Consider the following 7548-nt stretch of genomic DNA (forward strand, 5'->3'; position numbering starts at 1 on the left):
ACACCTTTGTGCAGTAGATGTTGGAATGGATGACATTTGTCGGCCAACTGAGCTATGAAGTGATGAATTGACTGGAGCTTTCCTTGTAGACTTCTTAATTGCTGAAGGTTGGAAGGTGGAGGCATATCCATGATTGCTTTGACCTTGGCGGGATCGACCTCGATGCCTCGGTGAGAAACAATGTATCCAAGTAATTTGCCAGCTGTAACACCAAAGACACACTTTTTTGGATTGAGCCTGAGTTTGTAGGTCTCCATTATGTCAAAGATTGGGCCCAAGATGGCTAGATGACTATCTCTGGTAACAGATTTGCATAACAAGTCATCCACATAATCCTCCATCAAAGTATGCATGAAATCATGAAAGATTGTCGTCATTGCTCTTTGATATGTTGCACCGGCATTTTTGAGACCAAAGGGCATCACATTCCAGCAATAGGTGCCCCAAGCACAGGTGAATGCGGTCTTATGTTGATCTTCAGGTGCAATGCGGATTTGGTTGTAGCCGGAGAAACCATCCATTAGTGAAAGCATCTCATATCCAGTCGTCATGTCCACTATGATGTCTATGTTTGGCAATGGAAAATCATCCTTAGGGCATGCTTTATTGAGGTCCCTGAAATCTGTGCAGATTCTGATGCCCCTAGTTACTTTGCTAACTGGTACTAGATTTGAAATCCAATCTGCATAATCAATGGGTCTAATGAAGGCCACATCTAGCAATTTTTTTAGCTCCACTTTAACCAAAAGAGCCACCTGAGGATGCATCTTTCTAAGTTTTTGTTTGACGGGTTTAGCACCTACTTTCAGTGGCAAATGATGAAGGACTAACTCTGGATCGAGGCCAGGCATATCTGCATAAGACCATGCAAAGTTGATCTTCTTCTCTAAAAAGAAATTAATAAAATCCATCTTCTCTTGTTTTGACAAGGAGGCAGCAAAGTGAATGACCTTAGGGTTATCAGGTGTACCCAAATTGATTTCCTCGGTCATCTCTACCAGCAATGTGGATTTGTCCTGAATTGATAGGGGTACGTCCACTCTTCCACCTTTGGATGCCTCAGAAAGGTTTTCACCCGCAGGTACGTCTTTTATTTTTACTTTTGTATGATCAGAGAGCGCCTTTCGGTTTTCACTCAAAGATCTATTCTTTTGATTTTTTTCTTTTTCTTTTTCTTTTTCATGACTGGAAGAGGGAGTTGACTCCCCAAAATATGTCGTTGAATCCAGGTCAATAGCAAATCCTACCTTATGATCGCCCTGTGGTATGCCTTCCCGTAGTCCCAGGAACTCTGCAATTGCTTCGTCATTTTGAAAACAGTCCAATGTGAGTGGTTCTTGTTGGTCATATTGGATAAGTTGGGGATATATGAGGGGCATGTCATCATCGATTGTAAGGATAGAGAGGGTTGATATGGTAAAAATGTGAATGTCTGTGGTGTCACTATCTGAACTGCTTGTGTCGGATTCGGAGCTTGGATCCCAAAATGATTCTATCCAAGCATGAGGACATGTTTTAGGAAGATGAGTTATTTCATGTTTATCCTCCATAGGCAAGTTATCAGGGTCAATGAAGATATTGTCAAGGGCATAGGAGCTGGACGAAAAAGAACTCCACTCCCATTCATTAGAATCAGTCTCGGGTCGGGTATCCTCAGGTGTTATTTCATCGTCCGAATCACGCCCTTTTCGACACGTGGACCTTTTGGTAGATGTGGATCCAATTCGTAACGGTACAAAACCTAACCCTAAAGTTGGGGGTCGCCTTGTAGGTATGACAGGTTCTAGCCTTCCATTGTTGTTCAGGCCTAAGCCACTGTAGCCATCGTATCATTTCTTTTGCAACATAGTAAATCCTTTGCCATATAATTCCACTGGTAGCTTGACAGGTGGGGCTTCAGTTGGATCTTTATAGAGCCAATCTATGACACCATCATCTATAGTTTCTTTGTCAAGTTCTCCCCATCTTGCAAATGTAGTGGGAGGCTGATATTGAATAATGACCTTGGGTTCCTTTTGCAATAGATGCGGTTTTCCATATGATTTTGGGGACATCAGCAAATTCCCAATGAGGAATGTTTGGTCCATTGAATATTCTCCACACCCTTGATCTTGTATTTTCAGTTTTCCTTTGACAGCATCTAACAATGCATTAGGATCCACATAACTGTCTGATTTGGCCTCTCTATTGACTAGTACTTGCTGCCGAGGAGTATCCTTTAAGGTAGCACAGAATTGAAATGGATTAGGATCTCCTGGAATGGTTATCTCAGTGCCATTGTAAGGATATTTTAGACATTGATGATAAGTGGATGGAACTGCTTTCATGGCATGGATCCATGGATGGCCAAGGATCATATTATAAGGGAGGTCAAGGTCTAGGACTTGTAGGAAAGTGTTTTCCGTCACTGGACCAACTCTAATAGGTAATGCAATTATCCCTTTGGATGGGCGTTCAGCATCACCATAAGCTTTAATCGTTATCCTTTTGGAAGCATCAATGTCATTTTTTGTATATCCGAGGCCAATGACCACTCTCAAGGTGCAGATATTAAGACCTGCTCCGCCATCTATCAAGACTCGCCGGATTTTGCAATTGTGGACAAAGAATTCTAGGTGCAAAGGGTCATTATGGGGAAGCTTGTCAGGTGAGATATCACTATCGGAAAATGCAACACTTTGGGAAATGGCTAAATGTCCAATCCGCGCTTGAAATTGGTCAACATCAATATCTGTCGGGACAGTGGACTCAGTCAAAGCTTTATCTAGGACTGCACGATGCATGGGAGACATTTTCAACAACTCTAGAATGGATATTTGGGCAGGTGTTTTTCCTAGATGATCCAAAAGATTATACTGACTCGCAGGAACTGGTTTGGGAGGAGCTGCAGGAGCTCCTTTCACGACTATTTTGGATCAACGAGTGGTGACCGCACAAGAAGGATCTTGTCCTTTTATTCTCAAGGTGGAAACATACTCATTTGACGCATGAAAATAATTAATGACATTGTGATAACCGGTATTTGCATGATTGGCCGTTTGAGCAGAATTGGAAGAAGACGCTTTACCCTTGTCATGATCAAGCAAAGGAGTTTTGAAAATAGTATGATCAGTGTTAGAGGTCGGATGGGGTGGATCTACCTCAATTACTCCTTGCTCCAATAAATCTTGAATCATATGTTTTAATTGAAAACATGAAGCATTTTTATGTCCTTTGGACCGATGATACTCACAGTACGCATTATCATTCCACCAATGCGGTTTTACCGTTGGTTCTGCCTTAATATTTGGTAGCTTGATAAATTTCGCTTGTATTAATTGCTTCATTACTGATTCGATAGGCTCTCCCAATGGTGTAAACTGTCGAGGAGGCCCATCCCACGATCGGAAGGGTTTGCGTTGTTGATTTTGTTGTTGGCCTTGCTGTTGATTATATTGTTGAGCATACTGTTGTTGAGCTTGTTGTTGATATTGTAACTGTTGAGCATGCGGTTGATATTGCAACTATTGAGCATGCTGTTGATATTGCGACTGTTGAGCATGCGGTTGATACTGCGGCTGTTGAGTAACATTGTTCCTGGGTGCTTGATTTTGTTCCATAGTTGACATATTAGGAACACTCAACTTCTTGATTGTGAATGGGGGTTGATTTGCATTCACCGCTCTCGCATCAACAACACCATCATTAGTGACGTTCTTGTTCTTATACCAAAATCTATTTCTATCCCCTGAATAATTTGTGTTGTCATTGTCCTTATTGAGCTTGATAATTCCTTTAGCTACAAGAGCTGTTTCAATATTCATTCCTTTCTTAATGAGTTTTTCTATAGTACTAGGACTTTTCAATTTTAGCTCATACATCATTTTTGGGACCAGATTTTGGATAAACAGATTCACTTGCTATTCTTCAGGTATATCGAGAGAAGAACGACTATACAAGCTTCGCCATCATTGCAAAAAGATCACTAATGGTTCACCTTGCTTTTGTTTGGTATTGCATAAATCCGACATAGTCACATCACTGTCGATGTTGAACACGAAATGAGATATAAACTTTTGTGCCAGTTCTGACCAAGTCTTTATATTTCCTGGCAGACGTGAATACCAATCCATAGCTTGTCCAGTGATACTTCGTGCAAATAATCGCATTAAATATGTCTCCTCATAGCTTACTTCTGTGCATGCTGCGTAAAACGCTCGAATATGATCTTTTGGATTGCCATTCCCTCTATATTTCTCAAAGTTGGGTGCCTCAAAATGCTTAGGGAATGGAGGCATGTATACACTCTTGTCAAATGGATCAGGACATAAATCTTGATCTGTATACAACTTCTTTGTTCCTTTAGTTTCTAATGCGTCAACTTTTCGTTGCAACTTCTCAAGTTGTTGCGCAATTGTATCAGATTTTAGATGTCCATCATTAATCCCAGTTGGTATTCTTTGTTGATATATCGCATTTCCGATCGGTTGTTGATACTCTGCAATGGTCATTTTTGGCGTCTCCTACATATAAAGTTCTTGGTACATCTCTTGTTGTTGTGGTTGTGCTATGCCTTGATATCGACCTTGTTGTTGTGCTTCTTGGAGCCTAGGTTGATATTGCAATTGAGTAGGCTGTTGATATTGCATAGGCGCCAATTGCGGTTGTGAAGTAGGATAACTTGTTTGCCTTGGCACATATTGTGGCACATGTTGTTGGTGCTGACGAATCGGAATTTGTTGACTTTGTGCCAATTGTTGTCGCGGTGTATATCCCATCATTTGTAAAAAACTTTGTTTAGATGGTTTTCGTTGCTTCTCCTTAGGATGGGGTATAGCACTTGCATTAACTTGCTGTGTTGTTTGTCCAATCCATTGTGATGGTTGCAAGTTTGCGTTAACTTGTAATGGTGCCGAAGGCGCTGCAATTTCTTGTCGAATGCAATATTGTTGTTGTTGCACATCGTTTGTTTGCACATTGGATCGTACCTTTTGCGTATTACTCAATTGTTGCAACAATTGCTGGTGGTGCAAACCACTACCCGTAGCTCTTTGTGTAGCCATTATCAAAGGATCTGTCGCAATAGTGTTTGACAAAGATACATAAGAACTTGGTTGCATCGTGGAATTGCTTTGGACATTATTGACATTAGGCATTCCAGTTGTGAAACTTTCTTGTATCTTAGATGTTGATCCAATCTTATTCATGTGAGGAACCACTTCTTGTTGAGGAACCACTGTCGATATTTGCTTGGTCTTCATTTGATCTTGTATTACAGGCGTTGTATTGAATAATGGATTATTTATCGTCTCAAACGATGACTTTTGAGGAATAGTCACTGTCAATTCCTTTAAAGAACGTTTACTCATCAAGGTAGGTTGAAGTTCTTGTTGCACATTTTCTTCATTTGGATGCGAAGAGAAACTTAACAGCTCACTGCCTTGTTGTGTTTGCACATTAATTGGTTCATTTAAGGAAGCCACATTACTCATCATGTGAAGATACTTTTGTGGACACATTTTAAAGACTTTGTTCAGGAACTTATCCATCTTTTTTGTTGTCTTTGGATCTTGAAGGAACATGTCGACATCATCAGAAGCATCAGAATCAGATGAAGAATCTGGTTGGACATTTGGATTCGTTTCTTGTTGAATGCCTTGGTCTGAACCAAATCCTTGTGAAAGAGTTTGGTCTTCATACAATGTTTGAGTTTGAATGTCATGTTGCAAATTTGGTTGATCCCAATTAAAAGGTGCACTTCCTCTTGGAGTTGGTGGAACACTCCCATGTCCTGGTTTCATGGGTACAAATACTGGTTCATATAATGGAGGTGGTCCAAGTTGAACCGTTCCATATGGTGGTAGAGATGTGTTTGATGAACCTTCAACTTGCACTATTTGACTAGTTTGAAACTGCGAATTTACTATGTTATCCATGGATTGATACATTGGTTCACTCATCTTCTTAGATCTTGATCTTGTCTCAACAGGCATGTCACTTATGCAAATGCAAATTTTTTTCGAATTTTTCAAAGACAATATATGATATGTAACTAAATGCAAACTAAATAGATGAAAATGCAATCTATGTTTTTGGTTGTTTTTGAAGATTTTGACAAACTTATGAATGCCAATCTAAGAGATGGACCCTTAGGAAATTGGAATGATATCTAGACCTCAAAGGACAAAAGGACTTAATTGACAAAGGACAAGATGGCAATGTCTCCCCTATATGCTTGGATACTAAGCTAGGTTTGACGAAATGATATTGATGACAAAAGGACAAAAGACTTTGATAAGGTCTAGACTTCCTAACAATGACTTAGGGTTTATCAAAGATTTGGATTACTCAAGTATGACAAGACCTAGGTTTGACACTATATGCAAAAGGACAATTAATATGAAAATGATCTTAATATGATATGACAATGACTTAGGCTTAATGAAGAGACTTGGGATATGCAAATGCAAATGTATGACAATGTCAACCTAAGATGAAACCTAAGGTTTAATTATGAAATGATATTACTCTTATGCAAGAGGACATATGCAAATGGATGACTTTTATTGATATGCAAAAGAAGTATGACTTAGGTGAAACCTAACCTTGATACTTGATAATGACTTTGAAAAATGCAACCTAGGATGAACCTAAATGTAAGTGACATAAGAGTTGAGGCAAGTTTTTGAACAATGTTGGATAACCATGCTTTAGGAATATGATCTTTGAATCTTGTTGAATTTTTGTTGGATGAATATCTTTTGTGCTTAATCTTATGTTAGATCAATTTGTTTTGCTTTAGAAATGGGATAACACTCAACTTTTGACAATCAAAGAATACAAGATGTTACAACTTAGACTCAAGACAATCATGCTCATTTCCACATTCCTTAGGGTAGGCAAAGACATTAGGTACTTGAGAGGTAGACTCATTATGGGATTCAAGGAGAATACATAGATGCTTGACCCCACGGGCTCCCCTCCACGGCACTCACTTCTCAGGGCAGCCAAGCATCAGTCCCCATGGAAATCTCCCCACGGTGAACTTAGTATCTCTTCCAAGTATCCGAATTTGTCCTTCTCAAGCAACTAGAAGGGTTTTTGGCCTCTAAAAACAAGGTATGTAGTAAGGATTTTTGTTAAGCATTACTCCTTGATGTCACGCAAGCATGATTGAGACATTAAACCCATCAAGATACCAAACAAATTTAGTCACGCAAGCGCGATTTAGACCAAGAGGCCCTACTTAGATGTTGATATGAGAAAGAGTTCAAGGGTCATCACTTCCCAAGTAACTGCAATTCCCACGTAACACTTCCTTCAAAGCTTTCGCTCATCGGGTATTTTTTTATAGTGAGTTAGAATGCCAAGGAATTCTAGCCGTACTCACTTTGGGTCGTTCCCTTCTCACGATTATCACTTGCTTGCAAAAGCAAAGTGGTCGGGAAGGCAGGCCCTCTAAAGGAGACACTCAATCAAAGACATAAGCATGGTATTGAAGATCTGGATTTCTGATCACCCTATGAAGGATGAGAGCATACTCTCCTACTCCAATGTCATACTTAACAA

The sequence above is a fragment of the Cryptomeria japonica genome, chromosome 8 (assembly GCF_030272615.1).
Source record: "Cryptomeria japonica chromosome 8, Sugi_1.0, whole genome shotgun sequence".
Lineage (NCBI taxonomy): Eukaryota > Viridiplantae > Streptophyta > Pinopsida > Cupressales > Cupressaceae > Cryptomeria > Cryptomeria japonica.